The sequence below is a fragment of the Cervus canadensis genome, chromosome 25 (assembly GCF_019320065.1).
Source record: "Cervus canadensis isolate Bull #8, Minnesota chromosome 25, ASM1932006v1, whole genome shotgun sequence".
NCBI lineage: Eukaryota > Metazoa > Chordata > Mammalia > Artiodactyla > Cervidae > Cervus > Cervus canadensis.
The window spans coordinates 9,620,630-9,646,169 of record NC_057410.1 but is presented as its reverse complement, the minus strand read 5'-3'; positions in this window follow the sequence as shown (position 1 = coordinate 9,646,169).

Genomic DNA, 25,540 nt, shown 5'->3' with positions numbered 1-25,540 from the left:
GGCTGGCATGCCAGCCTGGGAGTTGCCACTCTCAATGACTAGTGCCCTCTTTACCAAGTCTAGGGAACCCACCCAAGAATGCTATGCTCCCTCTCTTTCTTAGTTCCCAGGGTTGTTTTTGAAGGTGTACATGTTGAGGTTTAAAAATGCTGGTCTCCACCTTTTTGAGACCTCCTTTGTACAGGTAGATAGTCAAATTACTTTCACCCTCGGTGTTATATTTTCATCAGCTCACCTCTGATGGTTAGTGTTGCTGGTACTCAGAAATGTTTCACTTCATCCTTTAAATAACAACCCTGAAAAAAGGAGGTGTTCCATCTAATGCACTGTCTACACAGACCAAATCCAGCAGGAGTTCATGTAATTTCTAGAGAATGAGACTGTGGAGACAAACTGGATTATTCCACTTGAATTATAACATATTAATATTTTATAGACAACTTAACTTTTTTTTGGACTTTCCTGGTGGCTCAGACAATAAAGAATCTGCCCAAAATGTGGGAGACCCAGGTTCAATCCCTAGGATGGGAAGATACCCTGGAGAAGGGAATGGCTACCCACTCCAGTATTCTTGCCTAGAGAATTCCATGAACAGAGGAGCCTGGCAGGCTACAGTTCACGGGTCACAAAGAGTTGGACACAACTGAATGACTAACTTTTCTTTAAATGTTTGATATGATCAATATTTTTTTAAAATGTCTTTATTCTGAAACTGACCTGATCTAATCTTTTCCATGCAGTGAATGGTGTATTGGTTTCCCACATGAACCAGATTGATGAAATATTTGCTTAGTCCCATGGATGGAATTTGTTTCCTCTTTAAAAAAAAAGGAAATATCTCAATAAGGGCATTTGTTATACATTTTCTAACTTATCAAGTGGTGCAGTAGGTTTTCTTGAGTGGCATGTAATGTTGCTTTCTGGTTTAACGTTCTGATTTATCCTATAGGTTAGAACAGTGAGTGGGGGTGGAATCGGCTGGCGTTAAGAAGTCAGCCTCAGCACTAGAAGAAACAAGGAAGAAAGAAAAAGAAAGACTGAAAGAAAGAAAGGGAACAATGGAAGCATTGTAAGAAATATTTATAAGTCAAATGTTACAGAGAAAAACCCCAAACCAAAACCTATTTCAAAAAAAATGTTGGAGGAAATGGTATATCTTTTTATGTGCTTAAGAAAACAGTTAAAAAGAACTTCACAGCATTGGGTCTATTAAGTACATTTATTCCAGTGATTTCCCAGATATTTCCAAGTTCCATTTAAAACAGAAGTCTTCTATCAAGCAATCCTTTGAAATTATTTACTCTTTTATGGTTGTAAAGTATAGAAACATAATACTTTTAATGGAAACCCTAATAAACGGCACATGCTACAAAGTGTCTACTGATGTGCTTTATAGGTTGGGATTCTTACGTCACACAAACTTGCCAGTCTATCTATGTTTCTGATCCCAATAAATGTCCCCGGCTGTGGAAGAGGATGGCTGGACGGGCACGGCCATGCAAGCATGGCATACTCATCAGAAAGATATGGTAGCCAGAGTCCTTCTGGAAGCACACCCAAATAATTCAAACAGAATTATTTGAATTAAGGGCTTCATTTTGTTTGAGAGATGGTGACTTGGTGGGCACCATAACTTACAAAAAGCTTTTTCTCATATTCTATATAAAGGAATGTTTTGTATGAACCTGGTTGTGAATCCCCAGAATAAAATAGTATGTAATATTTTTAGCACATATTTAATTGGCAACAGAAAAATTAAAACCACTTGACTTATAATGTTAAAATGGTACTCTGGTTAAAGTCAACTCCCAATCAAGAAAATTTAATGCACTTCACCAAATGCATATTTTCATACAAAATAAATATATTTTAAAGTTATATAGCCTTAATATTATGCTGAAATAGTACTAGCAGTTCACAGATGGATTTTTCCCCCCCGGCAAATTATTTTTCATTGAAATGTTTTCAAAGTGTTCTCACTCGGGTATGCTTCGATTTAACAATTCAGGCATTCTACATTAACTAGTAATTGATTTATTGACATTTGATGGATTCATACTCACGTTCCTTGGTTTAAAAATCTTGTTAAAATGTTGTTAATAATCTGTGGGTATATATTTCAAATAACTGTCATTAAATTTAGAATAACTGTCATTAAATAGAGAGAATTAAGTTTAATAGAGTAGTTATTATATATTTAAATACCAATGGATGATTAGAAGCAGATTTATGGAGGATTTAATCATGGCTGGACAGATTCATGCCTTTCCAGCAAATACATTCATTTGATTTCTTTTGTTTTTATTTTTCTATTTTAAAGTAAATGGTTAGTAGGCATTTAAATTGGTAGTGTATCAAAAGCTAAAGCTTCAATTAATGAGCATTCACAATACACAGAATACATTTTACTGCTTGAGATAATTTAAGACTGTTCACTTTAATTCTTCGTGAACCTGGAAAACTCTGCCTTTTGTAGGAAGACTCAGAGAAGTCCAGAGAAGAATGGCTATTAGGAAAAGAGAGTTAGGAAATTCACCTGATTGTGTTCATTTTTGCCACTTGGTAAAACAGTTATCTAACCTCTTTTAAAATGTCTTTAATGCTGTGGGTAAAATATCAAAGACTGATGCTTTTAACAACACTGTTCAAAAATGTCAGTTTGATACAGTCAAACGATCATGTTTTAGTTTTGTTTTTATTTTGAAATAACAAGAGATATCTCCCAAACTATCTGGAGAGGTTGGTTTCTATTCACGGGCCTTCAGCCCACCCTATCCAAGCTTGAAGCATTTTGTTAGATCTCTTTGATCTGTTTGACTTCTGCTTCATGGAAAAATGCTCATAAACCTTCAGAGAAAGCCTTTCTTTACTTTTAGCTTTATTCAAGAATTATAAACAGTGCACAGATCTATAGCAAAATGATTTTAAGAGCACTTAGGACCCCCATGCAAACTTATTTGCTCCCTAGTGGAAAAAAAGGGGGGAGGGGACTTGTGTGGTAAAAAAGAAGTTTAAAAAGTTCAACTTTGCTTAGTGAAAAGGAACTCCACTTTTAAGTGGCTGTAAGTATTGCATTTCATTTTTTTTTAAATATTAAGATCTCTAAAGCAACAATCTTTTTAAACATGTTATGCACAAGGATTGGCATGACGTTTGAAATGGCTTCAAGAGTCCTGTTACTCTTGACATGCTGGCAAACGCTTCACAGATGTGCTTTCTCACTGCACCCACATCTAGAGAAGACAAAAGCTGCCTCTACCACAAGTAACCTGCATGTGATGCTGCTCCGGTGAAATGGGCCAGAAGCCCAGAGGGTGGAAGTACCCTATTCTCTGTAATCCATCCTTACTCCAGCCTTACTATACAGCTTCTTGATGAATTTTGGGGTTTATCAGCTGAGCTCTACACTCTTAGATGTGGGATAACAACTGTCGAGTCAGAAAAAAACATACTAACAAAGTTAGAAATCTTTGGCATTTCTCAAAGTATCTTCAGTATAGAAGTGAGAGAGGGTTAAAGATTATTTCTGCTACTGCTTTTAAAAAATGGAGTCTCCTAGAAATAGCATGTTGCTGCTGTGTTTAGTCACTAAGTCCTGTCAGACTGTTTGTGACCCCATGGACTGTAGCCCGCCAGGCTCCTCTGTCCCTGGGATTTCCCAAGCAAGAAATCTACTAGAGTGTGTTGCCATTTCCTGCTCCAAGGAATCTGCCCAACTCAGGGACTGAACTCGCTTCTTCTGTGTTGGCTGGCAGATTCTTTACCGCTGAGCCAATAGGAAAACCCAGAAATGTTATATGACATCCCTTACATGTGGAATCTAAAAAGAAATGATACAAATGAACTTAAGTTTCAGAAGAGAGACTTGCAGATTTAGAGAACTGTCCAACTTATAGCTCTTGGCAGGGGGTGAGGGGTGGGAGGCAAGGGAGGGTGGGCGGAAGGGATAGTTAGGGAGTTTAGGATGGACATGTACATACACATTGCTGTATTTAAAATGGGTAACCAACAAGGTCCTACTGTATAGCACAGGGAACTTCACTCAATGTTCTGTGGAAGCCTGGATGGGAGGGGAATTTGGGGGAGAATGGATACATGTATATGTGTGGCTGAGTCCCTTGGGGTTAACCTGAAACTATCACAACATTGTTTGATAATTGGCTATACTCCAATACAAAATTAAAATTTTTAAAAAAATAAATATAAATGGAGTCTCCTAAAGCTCCACAGGAGTTGCAAAATGACATCTCCTGGACAGAACCAGTACTGCTGAGGAATTTTATTTGGAAAATCACTTATTAATACCTTGAGGTAAAAACTCAGATTTCAGTTTGTCTTGAAAAAAATCAGGTCTGACCACACTGGCATTTTCTCCAGCAAACTGGAAATAGTAGTGACTGCACATTTTATAGAGACAGTTTAAATTTTGATTATTTTCCACTCTTTAGCCGTGTCATTGTAGCATAAGATTACTCTGAAATACCAATAATGTTACCCATGTATAGGCTTTGTCCAAAAGATACCAAAGCACCTTTCCAGTTGTTGGTATTATCAATTCAGTCAACAGATTTGGCTTTCTAATTCCACAAAATCAACTGTAAGGCTGAGCTGACTAATCAGTTCTAGATCTTTCAGGGTGGGGGAACATGGTGTGTAAAGTAAGCACATAAGAGTTAATCTGTGAACCTGGACCAGAAAGGGCATGAGATGCCCTGAGTTAAACTGGGTTCTCAGCCTCAGGCTCTCTCCTCACCTGGCATTTGGCCTCCTTGGCCCCATCCTTTTTCAGCTAGAAAGCCTAAAGGATTGAGTTTTCTCTGGGTGTCCCCTTTGACCTCTAGTGTGTCCCCTCCATGGCTTGAAAGCCTGGTGAAACTCCCAAAGCTTTTGGCCTTCCTTGCTTCCTGTTGGCTATATCTGCCTTGTCTCAGATTTTTCATCTTTGTATATCTAGCCTGGTAACCTTACCCCAACTCCTGATTTCTCCTCTAGCCTGGCAGTTTGATGAAATAATCAAATAACTTCTGGAATTGGGATCTTTACTTTTTTAGATAACATTTTAATCTATGTTCCTCTTCATAATTCTTTCATTTAAAAAGTTAATGTAGTTTAGATAGGACCAAATTTACCATTTTTTAGTATAAAGTTCTATGAGTTGCTGACCATCTGGTGATGTCCATGTGTAGAGTCTTCTCTTGTGTTGTTGGAAGAGGGTGTTTGCTATGACCAGTGCATTCTCTTGGCAGAACTCTATTAGCCTTTGCCCTGCTTCATTCTGTATTCCAAGGCCAAATTTGCCTGTTACTCCAGGTGTTTCTTGACTTCCTACTTTTGCATTCCAGTCCCCTATAATGAAAAGGACATCTTTTTTGGGTGTTAGTTCTAGAGGGTCTTGTAGGTCTTCATAGAACTGTTAACTTCAGCTTCTTCAGCATTACTCGTTGGGGCATAGATTTGGATTACCATGATATTGAATGGTTTGCCTTGGAATTGAACAGAGACCAATTTTTGAGATTGCATCCAAGTACTGCCTTTCGGACTCTTTTGTTGACCATGATGGCTACTCCATTTCTTCTAAGGGATTCCTGCCCACAGTAATAGATACAATGGTCATCTGAGTTAAATTCACCCATTCCAGTCCATTTTAGTTCGCTGATTCCCAGCATGTCAATGTTCACTCTTGCCATCTCCTGTGTGACCACTTCCAATTTGCCTTGATTCATGGACCTAACATTCCAGGTTTCTATGCAATATTGCACTTTACAGCATTGAACCTTGCTTTTATCACCAGTCCCATCCACAACTGGGTGTTGTTTTTGCTTTGGCAGGATCCCTTCATTCTTTCTGGAGTTATTTCTCCACTGATCTCCAGTAGCATATTGGGCACCTACCGACCTGGGGAGTTCATCTTTCAGTGTCCTAACTTTTTGCCTTTTCATGCTGTTCATGGGCTTCTCAAGGCAAGAATACTGAAGTGGTTTGCCATTCCCTTCTCCAGTGGACCACATTCTGTCAGACCTCTCCACCATGACCAGGCCATCTTGGGTGGCCCCACACGGCATGGCTTAGTTTCACTGAGGTAGACAAGCCTGTGGTCCATGTGATCAAATTGGCTAGTTGTCTGTGATTGTGGTTTCAGTCTGTCTGCCCTCTGATGTCCTCTCTCAGTGCCTACCACCTTACTTGGGTTTCTTTTACTTTCGATGTGGGGTATCTCTTCATGGCTGCTCCAGCAAAGCGCAGCCACTGCTCCTGACCTTGGACGTGGGGTAGCTCCTCTCAGCCGCGCTTCTGCGCCATCTGTCGCTTTGACTATGCCAAAGCCTTTGACTGTGTGGATCACAATAAACTGTGGAAAATTCTGAAAGAGATGGGAATACCAGACCACCTGACCTGCCTCTTGAGAAACCTATATGCAGGTCAGGAAGCAACAGTTAGAACTGGACATGGAACAAAAAGACTGGTTCCAAATAGGAAAAGGAGTACATCAAGGATGTATATTGTCACCCTGCTTATTTAACTTATATGCAGAGTACATCATGAGAAATGCTGGGCTGGAAGAAGCACAAGCTCGAATCAAGATTGCCGGGAGAAATGTCAATAACCTCAGATATGCAGATGACCCCTCCCTTAATGCAGAAAGTGAAGAGGAACTAAAAAGCCTCTTGATGAAAGTGAAAGAGGAGAGTGAAAAAATTGGCTTAAAGCTCAACATTCAGAAAACTAAGATCATGGCATCCAGTCCCATCACTTCATGGAAAATAGATGGGGAAACAGTGGAAACAGTGGATGACTTTATTTTTCTGGGCTCCGAAATCACTGCAGATGGTGATTGCAGCCATGAAATTAAAAGACGCATACACCTTGGAAGGAAAGTTATGACCAACCTAGATAGCATATTAAAAAGCAGAGACATTACTTTGTCAACAAAGGCCCATCTAGTCAAGGCTATGGCTTTTCCAGTGGTCATGTATAGATATGAGAGTTGGACTATAAAGAAAGCTGAGAGCCGACGAATTGATGCTTTTGAACTGTGGTGTTGGAGAAGACTCTTGAGAGTCCCTTGGACTGCAAGGAGATCCCACCAGTCCATCCTAAAGCAGATCAGTCCTGGGTGTTCATTGGAAGGACCTATTTTGAAACTGAAACGCCAATACTTGGGCCACCTGATGTGAAGAGCTGACTCATTTGAAAAGACCCTGATGCTGGGAAAGACTGAGGGCAGGAGGAGAAGGGGACGACAGAGGATGAGATGGTTGGATGGCATCACCGACTCAATGGACGTCGGTTTGGGTGGACTCCGGGAGTTGGTGAGGGACAGGGAGGCCTGGCGTGCTGCAGTTCATGGGGTCGCAAAGAGTCAGACACAACTGAGGGACTGAACTGAACTGAACTATGAGTTGTATCAGTGATATAATTGCTGCTGCTGTTGTTCAGTTACTAGGCAACGTCCGACTCTTTGTGAACCCAAGGACTATAGCACACCAGCTCCTCTGTCCTCCACTATTTCCTGAAGTTTGCTCAAATTTATGTCCATTGAGTTGGTGATGCTATCTAACCATCTCATCCTCTGCCTCCTCCTACTTTTGCCTTCACTCATTCCCAGCATCAGGGAATGGGTCAGCTCTTTGCATCAGGTGGCCAAAGTATTGAAGTTTCAGCTTCAGCAACAGTTCTTACAATGAATATTCAGGGTTGATTTCCTTTAGGATTGATTGATTTGATCTCCTTGCAGTCCAAGTGACTCTCACAACTCTTCAAAACATAGGACATTTCCCTCACACCAGAAAATTTTCTGTGCCTCCTTGTAATCAAATTTTCCCTTCAACCTCAGTTTCTGGAAATCAGTGACAACCAGTATAAAACATTTAGGTTTCCTAACCATTTGCAGACAGTCTCTAGCCCTCATCAGGCTGCCCTGTGGGAACTGGGGTTAGAGTTACTAGCACAAGAAAATACTGATATTTTGGTGACTGCTATTGTTGTAAGTAATTAAGTCCTTTTCTCTGACCCAGGAAATTTGTGCCTCTGCCAGCATCTATAAACGGGGGCAGGCTAACTTGTTATTTTGCAAGTAGGATAAAATTTCAGACCCTTTATATGTCTCTCAACCAGTTTATTTCTACCTTTCCAATCCATTTCATCTCTCTCTCTCTCTCTCTTTTCGCCTTATTGCATTGGCTAGGATCTCTGAGTGAAATTGAAAGTCGCTCAGTCATGTCCGACTCTTTGCAACCCAATGGACTATATACAGTCCGTGGAAATCTCCAGGCCAGAATACTGGAGTGGGTAGTCTTTCCTTTATCCAGGGGATCTTCCCAACCCAGGGATCAAACCCAAGTCTCCCGCAATGCGGGCAGATTCTTTACCAGCTGAGCCACAAGGGAAGCCCAAGAATACTGGAGTGGGTAGCCTATGCCTTCTCCAGCAGATCTTGCCAACCCAGGAGTCAAACCAGGGTCTCCTGCATTGCAGGTGGATTCTTTACCAACTGAGCTATCAAGGAAGCCCAAAGAATTTCTCATGGTGTTAAATAAGAGTGGTAGAACAGGACAGCCTCGCCTTGTTTCTGATCTTAATGGGGAAATCATCCAAACTTATCCAGTTTCTTACCATTAATTACGATATAAGCTGTAAGTTTTTGATAAATATCCTGTGTCAGATTGTAGATGTTTCTTGTTATTCCTAGTTTTCTATTTTTGTTGAGGATATTTTTTTCATCTTTACTTTTAGAGGGATATTGGTCTGTACTTTACTCACAACATCTTTGGTTTTGGTATCAGGAAAATGTCTGCCTCATTAAATGAGCTGGGAATTTTTCTCATCTCTTATATTTTGAAAGAGTTTGTACAGTGTTGTTATTCTTTCTTTATTAAATAGTTAGTAGAATTTGCCTTGAAGTCCTCTGGGCCTGGAATTTTCTTTTCTTTTTCTTTATTTTTTTAAGAAGATTTTTAATTAGAAATTAAATTTTTTAAAAACATATGGGACTAGTTAGGTTACCTATGTCTTCTTGAGGGAGCTTAACGTCCCTGTCTAATAGTTCCAGTATCTCTCTATTATTTGACTGTGATTCTGTTGATTGTTTTTCTCTTAAAATAGGGTACTATTTTAATTTACTGTGTGGTGTGTCTTGCCCTTTTGGTTGAAAGCTGGACATCTTATGTACAGCAATATAGACCAAGGTAACTCTTTATCTTTGACAATGGGCATGTCTCCTATTTTTGCTAGTGTCTGGGATTGTCATCCTAGAGGGTAGGACTGGGTTGGGTTATTTTCTTGCTGTGATTGCCTTCATCGTACCACGAAGTTTCAGCTTCTAGCATTACCTTGTGTTTAGGGTCGGGAATGGTTTGCTAGAAGGTTTTCCTCAATGTCTACTTCACTCTCAGATTTAGGTCTTCCTTTTTTTGCCTACACTTCAGAAAGTTCTCTCTCCATACTTTTTAAAAAATAATGATTTATTTATTTGTTTATTTTTGGTTGTGCTGGCTCTTCATTTCTGTGCAGTGAGTGGGGGCTACTCTTTGTTGAGGTGCTTGGCCTTCTTATTCGGTAACTTTTCTTGTTGCAGAGTGCAGGCTATAGGTCCACGGGCTTCAATAGTCATGGCGCATGGGCTTTAGTTGCTCCGTGGCATGTGGAACCTCCCTGGATCAGGGATCAAACCCATGTCCTCTGCATTGGCAGCTGGATTCTAATCCACTGGACCATCATGAAACTCCTCTCCACACTTTTAAAGACTGCTGTTACTTGTTTTTTGAGTTTGCTGGCCTGATGTTGGGGAGCGGGATGGAGGTGTTTTCCGTTGTTCTGCTTCAGTCCCAGTCTTAAATAGGTGCTTCAACCCTGGGTCTTACAGGTGGAGCCTTCTCAGTGATTCTTCTGCTTGTTCAGCAATAGGGGATCTCTTATGTACTGAGCCTTGGAAGTATTCCTGACCTTTGTCGGAGGGTGTTTCTGTTCCTGCACCCATCTGCAATGTATCTTCATCTGTACTCTGAGGGTGACAAGGTTTAGTGTCTTTCCTCCAGTGGGATAAGGCTTTTATTCTGTAGGAAATACAGAAGAGAAGGAATGGGCAGATCTTCATACCTTCACCTCAGTGGTTGCTGTTCCTTTCCCCAGGTCTTCACCACAAAGGATGCTTCTCCAGACTCTTATCCTGTCTCCAGTTTTCTTATGCACACTCAGTGAGGTCTCTGTTGTAAATGGGTGTGAATTCTTTACACCTGTGACTCTCAGTAATTCTAAATGCTCACTCTAAACTCTATACCCTATACTCTACACTTGCCTTTTAAGGATTTGTTAAATATTTAAGTCAATTTTTTTCTTACCAGTGCATATAACATTTGGTGTTTGCTGCAGCCAAGTGCTCTCCTTGGAGGCATCTGTTGTTCCTAAGTTAATTGTTTGACCTGTGACCCTATCTCTGTGACAGATTCAAGAAAAGTTGTAATTTCCTAAGTTATCTAGCTTTTTTTTTTTTTTTTTTGGTTGTGAGTGTGGGGTGATGTTGTTTCCTGTTTCCCATACCCCATAGTGAAATCAGAATCCCTATTTATTGACTTATTAAAGAGTTCATTTCTTGGTGCTCAAATCATCTATAGGCAAATCTTACTTTATTGGTCAAATATCAATCAGGTCATCTTGAACCTCAAGTATCAGTAACAGAAAATCCAACTTCAAATATTGAAATCAGAAAGTATTTATTATCTCATTTGAAGAGAAAAACTGAGGTAAAATGTTTAGTTAAGTCAGGTCAATAATTTTATTAGGGTTCCAGGGTCTTTCTCTTTTCTCCTCTGCTATTCTCAGGATCCTGTGTGTCCTTTTAGGGTAACTTCCTCCAATGTCCCAAGATGGTTACCAAAGTTACCAAAGAAGAAACAAAAGTACATAAAAATATACATAAAATTAATGGCCTTTTTGTATTATTACTTGTTCAGAGAAAGAAAATTATCCCAGGAAGATTCCCATTAAGACTTCCTATATGTCTTATTTAACAGGATTGGATCACATACCCATTGCTCAATTAGTTGCTAGAAAAAGAATGGAACTACTATGCTTGACGTAACATCAAGATTCACCTTTGGTCTGAGAAGGGAACAAATTCTTCTGAAGCAGATGGCCACCTGATAGCTGAGCAAAATCAGGATTCTATTACTAGCAAATAAAAATGTGAGGAATAGCTGTCAAATGGGTGACTAACGGTGCCTGGTAGAGTCCATAAGTTGTAAAGAAGGACAAGCTTTGCAGTCAGATATATCTATCCTGGCTCATTGAACTTTGGAAAGTACAAAGTGGATAATATTTTGTAAATATTAAACATTTTATATTTATCTCTTTCCCTTGTGAAATCATATTCTTTGGCATTCATTTTGTTATTGTAGCTGAGGAAGAGGGCATGGATAATGCCACCTGAGGAGGACAGAGGAAGTGATTCTGGACTTGGTAGATGCTCAGAATATGGGAGCTGTTGTTAACCCACAAGTAAATTGTTATAACACATTTAGCTAATGGCTTTTTCTAACGATAAGTCCTTTATTACAGCTGCATTTTCCATTTTGAGGGAAGATAGACAAGTATTTTCTAGCTTAAACGCAGAGTGATAGGCCTTTAGCTGACGACCTCTTCTGTGGTAGCAAAAGACAGGGTTATATGGCAGAAATGTCCATTTAAGGCTCTCGCATTACATAAGGACTTCCCTGTAGCTCAAACGGTAAAGAATCTGCCTGCAATGCAGGAGACCCGAGTTCAATCCCTGGTTCAGGAAGATCCTCTGGAGAAGGGAATGGCAACCACTCCAGTATTCTTCCTTGGAGAATCCCATAGACAGAGAAACCTGGAGGGCTACAGTTCATGGGGTCGCAAAGAGTCAGACATGCTGAGCGACTAACACTTACCCACTTATCCATTAGAGAGGAGGGTCCTGTATTCCTGTCTGATTGACATGAGCCCTAGCTGTGGAGTGTGGAAAGCCTAGGAAGTGCAAGGAAGTAAGAGAACTCTTCATGGATTGGTGTTTGTCTTTCCACCCACAACTGTGGATCTCTGCAATGAGCAAGGAAAGCAATAGCACCAAACAAGCAATAGTTTAAGCTCCCATTTCTCTTTAGCCACAGCATAAGAATGAGACATTGCTCAGGTTAAAATGCAATGCATTTAATTAGGACCAAAAAACAAATGAGTCTTTTTGTTTGCACATCACTGATACTTTAGTTGAGCAAACCCTGGGAGATAGTGAAGTTCAGGGAAGCCTGGCGTGCTACCGTCATGGGGTTGCAAAGAGTCAGACCTGAGTTAGCAACAGAACAACAGCAAAAGGCTTTAGTTATTCTAAAACTTATGCTCAGTCTTATTAGTTTCTCAACATATTTATTTCCCCAAGGCCCATCAATCATATTAATTCCTTTTTAATCCTGAAATAATTTTTCTAAATTGAAAGTGCCATAACCACTCTGAAAAAGAAGATGGCCCCCCCACCCAACCACAATTTGGTTCCAATATAGAAACACACCAAGAGGGTATGAAAAGGTTTATTATTTACCAAACTCAGGATTTTCCAGAGAAGTCAGGGCAGAAACCCTAAGCAGGTCTGAAAATGGCTTGAGAGAGCAAGGAAAGGAGACAGGCCTGGGGTTATAATGGTTCTTAAGGGAGAGTCCAGGCTGAGGGTTCTTGCCTATGAGTGGAGACTTGTGTGTCTTGAACTCCCACCAGTGCTAACGCAGCAAACACCCAGATTTTATCATCGTGCCCAGACATGAGGCAAAGGGAAAGAGAGATGTGAAGCTTACAAGCTGTCAGCAGTTAAGCCAAAAAATGGAGTCAGAATCCTTATTAAAATAAGATATCTTTGGGAAGTCCTATTGAAGATGATATTTCAGCTATTTGGACCTCTTGAGAGCTGGGTGGGAAAGTTGCAAGAAACAGGATGAAGAAAGGATGAAGAAGAAAAGAACAAATGACCTTGCAAAATCTTTTGCTAGTATTAGTTACTTATTCTAGTTCTCAGAGAAATTCAAACAAATTACTTTTGACTCAAGCTCCTTTATAGCCACACTCCCGCCTGTCTCCTTCAGCCTCTCTGTAATTCACTAAGTTTCAGCCTCACTGACTTTTTTTTTTTTAATGCTTTACAACTGTGAACTATTTCTAACACACAGAGAAAGTTATGTGCTTTTCATAAACTATTTCAAAAGTATGTTCACATACCCATAACTCAGATTTAAAATACACGGTCAATTCTCATTGTTCACAGTAGTTATGCTCTATAAAATTCCTGGGTTTCCCTGGTGGTTCAAATGGTAAACAATCTGCCTGCATTGCAGGAGATGCGGGTTCAATCCTTAGGTCGGGAAGATCCCCTGGAAAAGGGAATGGCAACCCACTCAAGTATTCTTGCCTGGAGAATTCCATGGACAGAGGAGCCTGGCAGGCTACAGTCCATGGGGTCACAAAGAGTCATGAGACAAAACTTGCGCTTTTCACATGCTCTATAAAGTTCCTGGAAACACTGATAGTGAGTATTGAACCATTACTCCTAGGAGTTAAGTTCTTGTGAGCCTCTGATCACAACATTTCTATCAACTGATCAACACATAACCTGTCTTATTTGTTTCTGTTTAAACACATCTTATTTAAGGTGTATTGGTGATAGTGAATCACCAACATTGAGCTCATGACAACAACATTACAACTCACGCCTGATCAGAGCTTATATAACATGTGTTGTCGGACTTCTTGATTTTTGCCAAATTACTTAGCATAAAGTGCAATCTCTTTTTTTTTCTAGTTTTATTGAGATATAGTTTATATACAGCATTGTGTAAGCTGTAAAGTGTACAGCATAATGATTTTATTTATATACATCATGAAACATATTAGCACAATAAGTTTAGTGAACATCCATCATCTCACATAGATACAAAATGAAAGAAAAAGAAAATAAATATTTTTTCTTTGTGATGAGAACTCTTAGGTTTAACTCTTCCTACTTTCATTTAATTTGCATTTTCCTAATTACCAAGGAAGTTGAAAATCTTTCTGTGCAATTATTTGCCAGTTGGTTTCCTTTTAAGGTAAACTGCTTTTTGAGATTGCTTACCCATCATTATATTTGATGGTTTTTTTCTTATTAATTTAGAGATTTTTTAAAATGTACATTCTGTATACTAGTATTTTCTTAATTGTATCATCAGCATCTTCTTACATGTCTTTGCATTTTAGATGATCTTTGTCATACAGAAAATTTCAGTTGCTTTCACGAGGTAAATTTTGTGTTTTATTTAAGAAATTTTCTCTTGCATATTACAAGGTCATAAAGACATTTCTATATATGTTGATACTCTCCACGTTATCTTCTCATGATTTTAAAGTTTTGCATTTCATAGTGAGACTTTTAATAAGCCTGGAATTCATTTTTATATGTGGAATAAATTTTTAAACATAAAGACAGTCAATTTTCTCAGCTTCATTTATTAGAAAGCCCATTCTTTTCCCACTATTTATTGTGTCGCTTTCAGGGGCCCCCTGACCCCAGAAATAAATATACTGAGTTCCCAAAATGTGAGTGTCTGTTTTGTGATTTTCTATCCTATTGTATTAGTCTATTTGTCCTCCAGCTAATATCACACTTTTTAAGGACCAAAGCTCTATTATAAATCTTAATATTTGGAAAAGCAAGATGTCCCCCTCCTTATTTTTCTTTTTCAAAATTTTCTTCATTACTTTTGGTCCTTTATTCTTCCATATGTGTTTTAGGATTAGCTTGTCAAATTTAGTCCAAACCCCTGTTAAAAGTGGGATTAGAATGGCAATAAATTTACAAATTAATTCGGGGAAAATGTATAGATGTAAGAGTTGGATTATAAAGAAAGCTGAGCACAGAAGAATTGGTGCTTTTGAACTGTGGTGTTGAAGAAGACTCTTGAGAGTCCCTTGGACTGCAAGGAGATCCAACCAGTCCATCCTAAAGGAAATCAGTCCTGAATATTCATTGGAAGGACTGATGCTGAAGCTGAAACTCCAATACTTAGGCCACCTGATGTGAAGAACTGACTCATTTGAAAAGACCCTGATGCTGGGAAAGATTGAAGGCGAGAGGAGAAGGGGACGACAGAGGATGAGATGGTTGGATGGCATCACCGACTCAATGGGCATGAGTTTGAGCAAGCTCCGGGAATTGGTGATGGACAGGGAGGCCTGGTGTGCTACAATCCACGGGGTCACAAAGAATCAGACACGACTGAGCGACTGAACTGAACTAAACATTCTTACAACATGATTCTTTCCATCTACTGACAGTCTACATCTCCATTTATTGGTTTTATAATTGGTCCTTAAGTAAATTTTACTATTTCCATTAAGAAATGTGCATCTTTGGTTAAATTCATTACCTGCCTTATGTCTTTTTGCTGCCACTGTGAATAGGATCTTTTCTTTAGTTACATTTTCTAAATGGTGGTTTATTAGGTATAATGAAGTTACTATTTTTATATATTGCTTCTCAATCCGTTTTTTATATATTGCTTCTCTATCCAGCAACTGATGAACTCTTAGTGATTTTATTAAACCAATTATGGATTATCTTCAGTTTCATATGTAGACGGTCATATCATTGGCTCACATTGACCATCCTGTTTCACTTTTCCAGTTCTTCTCTCTCTCTCTCTCTTTTCCTGTTCTGGATTCCATCCTGAATACAAACGGTAATGGTGAGCATCCTTCCCCTGTCCCTGACTTTAAAGATAATGCTCCTGTGATATTGTTCACCTGAAACTTATACAATGTTATATGTCAACTGCATCTCAATTTTAAAAAACGCCATGCCTCTAATGTTTCCAATTTAGTTTGATGTTTTCTTTAAATGGTTGGCAGGTAACTATACCAGGTTAAAAACATTTCTTTTTATTCCACATTTGTAATCATTTTTTGTCTTTTTTCCTTCCCTCCCTTCTCTTTTTTTTCTTTTCCTCCTCTCTCTCCTTCTGTTCCTTACTTTTCTTTGTAAAAAAGTTAATGAGCAAATGTTCAATTTTACCAAATGCTTGTACAACTATGTTCACAGCTATGCTTAGCATATAATTTGTCTCATTGTATATTGTCCATGTGGCATTTTAATATCAAAATTTTGCCAGTTTCATAAAAAAAATTAGGGAGCTTCTCCCTTTTTTCATCTTTTAGAGCTGTTGTAATATGATCTTTGAAAGTTATATGATCTTTGAACCAATACTTTAATATATATTAAACATATGTCTGGTAAATTTAATGTTAATAATTATTAAATTAATATATACTTAATATAAAGATTATATTATAGCAATTAATGCAAATAATGATTTAGCATAATTATTAAAACAAAATGTTAATAGTGATATATTAATATGCAATTATTAATGGACTGTATTTCTTGGATTAAATGAATGTAGATTAACGCTTGATGTTTAATATTTCCCTTTTATCTCAAGGTTGAGGCAGCAACTGTACTACAGCTACTCTGACAATTGCATTCTAGTTTTCCATTTAGCATTTCTTGGACTTATCTTCCTTCTCTGGGAACTTAAAAATGTCGAAATAATCTCAGTGTATTGAGAAACACAGGCCTAGCCTTCTGACCAGTTCTCAGAGGGATTGTCTCCTAGATTTCTCCTGACCTGGAAATTACCCTTCCTGTGAGGTTAGGACCCTATTTCAAACACTGAGAGCAACAGGGCTCTATGTGAACACAAGCTTGTCCGCCTTTCCAACTGAATCTTCCCAGTGGTGTCTGAATAAGCCTCACCCATAGCAAAAATTCAAGGGAACCTTGTTCTGGTTTTAATAAAGCCTTGTCAAACAATATCATGAGCCATTAATCCATGCCAAAATGAGGAAGTAGAGAGGATGTCAGGTGCTAGGTCATTGACATTTGAAGGCTGTTTGCTGATTTTTTTCGGCCACCATAAGGCATCTAATAGAAGAGACCTGCGTGGACACAGCCAGGCCTCCCATTCCTTTTGTGAGATCTGGACCTAGACGTGTCATCTCTGATCCGCTTAGGAGCCCTTCCTTCCATCTGGGGACCCGAGAGCTCCTTTTACCATCTAGATATGAAGACACCATGGACAGCACAGCTCAGAAGCCCTACACTGGATCTTCTTTGCATCAAACGGGAAGTAATAGCCTTAATCGGGCCACTGAAAAGGAGGGTCCCTTGATCCTTCATTCTCATTTCTCAGCTTTGTTTGCTCTTCACTTCCACCTTTATTCCCTGAAATCAGTGTTGCCTAGAAATTCTTCCTACCACAATTACGCTTTCCCAGAAACTCTGGAGCTGGCAGGCCAGAGCCAACCCAGCCCACACCCAGGGCTCTGCGTGCCACCATCCTTACTCATAGCTCCTGTGGGTTTTTCCAAGACAGAGAAGATTCAAAACATACTCTCTGAGGCAAAATGGCCCCAGGAGGAGATTCACGCTAATATAACAAAGTCTGACAAGGAGTGTAACTCATTCCGACCCCTCACCCATATCAGGATGCATGTTTAAGAAGAATTGCCAAGTGTTCAATAAAGAAAGCACACAACTTCATTCTTGTGGTTTTTGTACCCCCATCTCAGACAGGCTTGGACAAATTCTACTAACGCTATTGCTAAGTGATGGCTCCAGAGGCATTTCCAGCAACTTGAGGGAGAAAGGAGACAAGAAGGGAGGGGGAGTGGGTTAGATGAGGCTGGTGGGCTCCGGTGGGGCCACCCAAACTATTGAGGGAAGCTGCTGCCACTCACCTCACCAATCTTTTGAAACTTTACTCCTATTGAGGTAGAGGTTGGCTGGGGTGAGGGGTACATAGTGAAGAAGGGAGGTGTATCCCCTTCTGCAAGGGGAGGTCAGCTCATTCAGCCACCCTGCATGGAACCGCTGTTGTGTACAGAGGTAAGCAATACCCACCTGCTGGCTGAACTAGGGGTAGGACCCTGGATTTAGTGGTTGTCCAGCCACCAGGATTGATCCAAGCAGGCCTAAGACTGTAAGTTTTTGGTGTTCAAAGCAAAACCTGGGGCTGGCAACATGAATTATAATAAACCATTAAGCCTAAAGCAGATCATAAAGAATAAAACCAAGAGTTGGAAGCAGAGTGAGCAGCTGGGTCCAGAAAAGGTATAGCAAATGAAGCCTGCAAAAATCCCAGGAAGGAGACCCCTTGGTGCGGACAGAGCTGTGTACTTGGTCCAGCCCTAATCAGAGGAGTGAATCCCAAGACTCATCCTCCAAGAAGGAACCATCCCAGAAGAAGAGACAGCAGCATAAACAGATAATCCTACCCAACACCCTAGGGCCATGTGGATATACTCTCCCAGACGTTAAAAGAAAAGAGAAAGGACCCTCACCGGTCCATGGTAGGTGCAGTGTCAGAGAGAGTTCTGCAGAGGAGGTCATGTTTAAGCAGGATTTTGGGTGATGCTGGCAACAAGGACGTGGGGAAGGCATGAGAATGGCTGTGTAAAGACACAGGGGTTTGAAATATGGTGCGTGGAGAGCTCTAAGGAGTGCGGTCCTTCTGGAGGGGAGGAAGAGAGCGTGAGGGTAAGCATCAAGACTGGCAAGGAGGACCTAAGCGCTGGCATAATGATGGAAGGCTTCAAATCCATGCTAAGGAGTTGCCTCTGATGTGTTTCAACCAGCCTGGGTGACTTCATCTTTCTTGAGTTTTTCAAGAATAAATTTCTGGAGGCTGAAAGCATAGGATATTCATTTTGGCTCCAACAGTGAAAGGACTTAACTAGTTAGAAAGCTGCTGCTGTGCTTCACGTCCAGGCTAAGGAAGCTGGAACCAAAGTGTGGACAGTGGGGTGAGTGTGGGGCTTGGAGAACAGACCCAAGATGTCATTGACTTGATCATGAGTTAGATATAAGAGGTGAGGTAGAGATAAGAGTCAAAGATGACCGGCTCAAGTGCCATTCATCCATCTGCTGTCATCTTCCTTTGCACTTAATCTTCACTTATAATCCATGTGGACCACAAAGCCTTCCTCACCTGCAACCTCCAGTAACCCTTCTAAGTTCACTTCCTACCAGTCTCCCTTGCTCACTGTTCTTCGGCCACACCGGCCACATCAGACACTCCCAGCATGCGGCTGCCTCAGGACCTTTGCACTTACCTGTCCTGCCCGCCTGGAACGCTCTTCACCCAGATATTCTCATGGCTGGCACTGATTTCTTTCAGGCGTCTGACCAAGTATCAGTTGATCAGAAAAGACTCCTGTACCGCTCGATCTAAAAGAGAAACCATTTCCTCCCATACAATTTTAAAAATACTCTTAATTGTGCTTGACTTTTCCACAGAATACCTAGCCACTCTTAAAATACTCTTAATTGTGCTTGATTTTTCCACAGAATACCTAGCCACTCCCTTTTCCCTGAAAAGTTCGGATTATTCCCAAACGTGGCCGGCTAAACACGTACCTGACTCCCGCAACCCGTTCCCTGCAGACCCGCAGGCGGCTCCACTTGGGCTAATCACGCAGGCGTCAGCGAGCTGAGGCTTCGTGTGCCGAGTCGCTACCACAATGGCCGCAGCAGTGGTGAGGGAATGTGTTGTGTTTGCGCCTGGGCTCCCGAAGCTTCTGCCGGCAAGTGACGCAAGTAATTACTGCCCCTGTGTCACTGGCAGTAACAAGTCATACTGTTGTGTTTAGTCTCTTTGCGACCCCATGGAGTGTAGCCCGCCAGGCTCCTCTGTCCTTGGGATTTCCCCTGGCGAGAGCAATGGAGGCGATCTTCCCGACTCAGGGATCGAACCCGCGTCTCCTGAGTTGGCAGGCAGATTCTTCACCACCAAGCCACCGGGGAAGCCCCAAGTCCAAAGAGGGAAGGCTAGTTTGTTGTCAAAGAGCGCACAACAGGCAGACGACCAACAACATCTGAGGAACAGCACTCACTCCTTGGCACTCTAATAACAGACACATTAAGGAGTTCTTTCTTCCTTGTCAATCTCCCTCCTCCAGAATATAAGCATGATAGCAGTGTCTTTACTTTGTTCCCTCTGGTTTCCCCGACACTGAGGACTTACTTGGCATCTAGTAAGCACTTAATAAATATTTGTTCAATGATTAACACCCTTCTAAGTTCCTACTCTTGGCTGAAACTCCTTGAGGACACATTCAAGGTTCCTCCATCTTTGTATATCCTTTGATTTCTGGACAGTGTCTCGGACCTGTTAAACATTCATTAAACAATTTCTGAGGGAAAAACAATCTATGGCTTAAGGCCATGCCACTCTGTTTTATCAGAACCCCCAAATGAAATATTTTTACTTGAGAGTATACGAGAAACAGATTGGGAGAATGAAGGGAGAGACAGACAGAGGAACAGGCAGAAACCTTTTGACTAGGCCCCTGTGTTAGATAATTCCAGAACTCTCAAAGATTGAGGGGGTCAATTGAGTCCAGACTTCTTAAAATAAATTATATATGCTACCTGTCTTTTATCTCAATCCACCTGTCCCCCTCAAAATACACAGTTTCAACAATTGTCTCTGGTTTGGATTAGAAAATTTTGGAACTTTAGACTGTCACCTGGCTCTCTGAGTGTAGATCCAGTCAGCAGATACTGACTTAAAAAAAAAAATTGCTGTCCTCTTTATCAGTTCATTTTGAGTACAGAGCAGTCAGACTTCTTTATTGTGGGAAACTCTGCAGTTGTGGCCTCCCAGGGACAAGCCTTAGTGGGAAAGTGAACTGAAGAGACTACTCAAGGCACCTGAGGCTGTGACTGAGAGAAAAGCGATATTTGTGACGCAGGTGACTGACTCAAGTTCCCACTTGTTCCCACTCCTGGATATTGGGTGTTAACTCTGCAGAAACGTGGAGGGAGCAGACAGACAGTCCTGTTCAGAAGCTGAGCATTCATGGGAACACATCTGTCCTAGTTTTCTAATTTATGAATAAAAACATTGTAAATGTACACACCAGGAAGCGTGTCTAGACCAAGACAGAAAGCTTTTGGAGGCCTTTTCAAGAATGGAAAATATGAATGTTTCCTCCTACTTTCACCTGCCTGAGTAAAAGCTGAATGTGAGCAGAGCAGAGAGTGCTTGGTTGTGGATGAGCTGGGCAAGCTTCGCTCGTTCCTTTCTATCTCCTGCAAGAGCAGTCTGTTGATGGTAAGAAGAGTGGTGCTGATGGAGACACATACCTACGAATAAGCGCCAAAGGAGCCCCTGGGGGAGGGGGTTGGTCTGCATCTTGGTCTGAGCACCTCATCACTGGAGTATGTTGTGGGGTGGCACCAGACATCTGTGGCAAGAATGCTGCCTTAGTGTTAGCAGGCTTCTTGGAAACAAAGGCAGGATTTCCGAAAAATGACGACGGTGCTCAAAGGCAAGGTCCTCTGCCAGGTCTTTCTGCAGCTCAATCTGGCACCCACTTCTGCCTGTTCTCTGGAATGCTGGGATACTCACCTGCCTCTCAAATGCTCTGGATTGTGGGAGAGATCGGGAGAGTGGAGATGAAGGTCCAGTGTCGCCACTGGCATCCTTAAAGTTGAGGGAGCCTAGGGCAGGACTACCACCAGTACATTTAGAGAATATATATAGATTCAAGTAAATTTCCCTTTCTTCTGAGCAGACACAATCCAGTACCACTGTGCATGATTTGGCAGGCAGAGTGCTTGCTAGATTTTAGTCTCACTTGCCACCTCGGCTGTGTGCCTTTGCAATGAACAACCTGCACAGCCATGCACGGAGGCCTAGCTCCTTCAACTTTCCTCAGCAAACTCTCTCATCATCTTCTGGGGCTCCGTGACTAAGATTCATCTGTGGAGAAATCTCTTCATTAAGTTTTTGTAGGCTGAGAGGTGATTCTTTCCCTTCTCTGAATATTTACATTCTTCCAAACACATTTTTTTAATTAAATTTTTTATTGAAGGATAATTGCTTTACAGACTTTTGTTGTTTTCTGTCAAACCTCAACATGAATCAGCCATACGTATACACATGTCCGCTCCCTTTTGAACCTCCCTCCCATCTTCCTCCCCATCCCACCCGTCTAGGTTAATACAGAGCCCCTGTTTGAGTTTCCTGAGGCACACAGCAAATTCCCGTTGGCTATCTATTTTAGATATGGTAATGTAAGTTTCCATGTTACTCTTTCCATACATCTCACCCTCTCCTCCCCATGTCCACAAATCTGTTCTCTATGTCTGTTTCTCCATTGCTGCCCTCTAAGTAAATTCTTCAGTACCATTTTTCTAGATTCCATATATATGCATTAGAATATGATATTTATCTTTCTCTTTCTGATTTACTTCACTCTGTTGAATAGGTTCTAGGTTCATCCACCTCATTAGAACTGACTCAAAGGCGTTCCTTTTTATGGCTGAGTAATATTTCATTGTGTATATGTATCACGACTTCTTTATCCATTTATCTGTTAATGGACATCTAGGTTGCTTCCATGTTCTAGCTATTGTAAATAATGCTGCGATGAACAATGGGATACATGTGTCTTTTTCAATTTTGGTTTCCTCAGGGTATATGCCTAGGAGTGGGATTGCTGGGTCATATGGTGGTTTTATTTCTAGTTTTTTAAGGAACCTCCATATCATCTTCCATAGTGGCTGTATCAATTTACATTCCCACCAACAGTACAAGAGCATCCCCTTTTCTCCATACCCTCTCCAGCTTTCACTGTTTGTAGACTTTTTGATGATGGCCATTCTGACTGGTGTGAGGTGATATCTCATTGTGGTTTTGATTTGCTTTTCTCTAATAATGAACAACGCTGAGCATCTTTTCATGTGTTTGCTTGCCATCTCTATGTCTTCTTTGGAGAAATGTCTGTTTAGGTCTTTTTCCCACTTTTTGATTGGGTTGTTTGTTTTTCTGGTATTGAGTTGTATGAGCTGCTTGTATATTTTGGAAATTAATCCTTTGTCATTGTTTCATTTGCTATTATTTTTTCCCATTCTGAGGGTTGTCTTTTCACCTTGCTTATAGTTTCCTTTGCTATGCAAAAGCTTTTAAGTTTAATCAGGTCCCACTTGTTTACTTTTGGTTTTTTTTCCATTACTCTAGGAGGTGGGTCATAGAGGATCTTGCTTTGATTTATATCATCAAGTGTTCTGCCTATGATTTTCTCTAAGAGTTTTATAGTGTTTGATCTTACATTTAGGTCTTTAATCCATTTTGAGCTGAACACTTTTAATAGAAGCAAATGCTTCTAATTTGAAAAAAAAATTCTGTCTCTCAACTGATTTCTTGGTGGGTCAAGTAGACTCACACTAATAGGACTTAAGAACTCTACAGAAGGAAACCCTTATCTCTTCGCTCTGTCAGTTGAGCAACTGTGTTTCCATACTGGCTGAAGACTCCTTTAACCCACCAAAGAAACCCCAGCACCAGTCCATTGAGATGAGCAGGTTTTAGAGATGGGCCAGATGGAAAGAGTCCAGATTCCATCTGTTCATTATACAGATGTGGCCTTTGTCCAAATCTTGTAAAATTGCCAAGAGAGTAAAAACCATGAGGAGGTACATTTTGAGGGTGATTATAGTTCTTTCCCTGGTGGCTCAGTGGGTAAAGAATCTGCCTGCAATGCAAGAGACACAGGCGCTGTGGGTTAAACCCCTGGGTCAGTAAGATCCCCTGGAGAAGGGCATGGCAACCCACTCCAATATTCTTGCCAGGAGAATCCCATTGATGGAGGAGCCTGGTGGGCTACAGTCCATGGGGTCACAGAGTCAGATGTGGCTGAAATGACTGAACACACACACATAGTTCTTTGGATTATTTTAAGTCCAAAAATAAATAGTGCTCCATGTGTATATGTGTGTGTGTGTGTATGTAAAGGACACCTTCTAGGTCTCTCTAGATCCAGGCAGACCTAGATTTGAACTTGAGATCTTTTGCTTATTAGCTATATCAGGGCAGGTTAATTTCTGCTGTTGCCCTTCAGTATCTCCATCCATGTCAAAGGGTTGGTGTGAGAACCAAGAGTTTGTAGATACCCTTCATTTCTGTGTTTTCAAGAAAGTTATTTCTTCTAAACAGTTGAAATTGTCTGCAAGATTCGAAGGGAAAAATACATGGGATAATTATTAATAGTGCATATCAAAATTTTAAATCAAACTTAGTCCATTTTCAAAAAAATGCTCATACCAATGGATTGGTGCTGGGATATCCATGGCAGGTTGACTGTTGATAAAGAAATACAGCTGATCACCTTACAGAGCTCAAGTTCATGGCTTACCTCTGCAAGACTCTATGCCTAATTTACATATATTTTAAAAAATTTTAAGTTAAATCTTATTAGATATTTTCATAAAAGTAAAACCATTTGCAAATCTAAGCGTTGATGTTCATCTAATTACTAGTATAAACAATCAGTATTATAGTTCATGCATTAGTTATCTCTAGGTCTACACGTATATATTTAAGAGTAATATTAATTTTTTAAATGTTGCAAATTTTCTTTTCCAGAAATTATATGCAACAGTTTTGAATAAAGATAGTTGATAGCTATCTCCCAAGCTGGAATATCAAGAGAAGCAAGAAAATTGATGTTCAGTAGTGCTGGGAAATGATGCGATTTATGTAAGAGGAAAGATGTGACAAGGTCTTTTGTCTCTCTTACCTGAGAACTTGCACTGTTCCAATCCTCTTCTCACTCAAAGCAGTATTTTACCCCCAGTGCTGGTAATAGCATAACCTGTACACATTCAGGCCAGTCATATGCTTGTAGTTCAAGTATAGGAGGAAAGAGGTGTTTCCCTGTGGGCCTGAGGTATGTTAGTCCTGAGAGCAGTGTTTGGGATTGCCAGACGTGTGCAGGCATTGAATGCCAGATTGTAAGTAACAGAGGTCATGAGCTCTCCAATAAAACATGTGTGTGTGTGTGATGTTGTGACATGCTGCCAGTATTCTTTACATACTGTTACCTCCATGGAACTCTTGCTTCCTCCAGCAAGAAACTTTGAAATGATCCTGGATCCCTTTCTTTCTCACACATCCTCTATCAAATCCATCTCCTAATACTATTGGCATTGACTTCAAAGATAGTCCTTGAATATGACCATGTATGCAACTTCTGCGACCACCATCGTAACACGAGTCGCTGTTATCTTTCCTCTTTTGTTGATGCTCTGCGCCTCCTCACTCATCTGGTTCCTCTCTCCCCTCCCCCGATTCCTCCTAAAGTCTGTAACAATAGGCAGTCATCCTCTTAAAATAAAAGTAACAGCATGTGGATCCTGGGCTCAAATCACTTCAATGCCTTCCTGTCGTATTTAGAATAAAGGTTACGGTCTTTGTCATGATCTCCAAGGTGATCTCTCACTTGCCTCCTCTCTACCTCTCTTTCTTCATTGCCTCCCATTCACTCCTTGCTTGCTGTATTCCAGCCACAGGGGCCCTTCACCGTCTGTCAGATACTCCCAGCACTTGTCACCCTTAGAGTTTTTGCCCTTCTCTTTGCCCATACCTGGAACCCTCTACGCCAGAGTCAACTACTAGCCCTGACCTCACTCCCTGCTGACCCTTTCTAAGAAGCAAAACTTTTT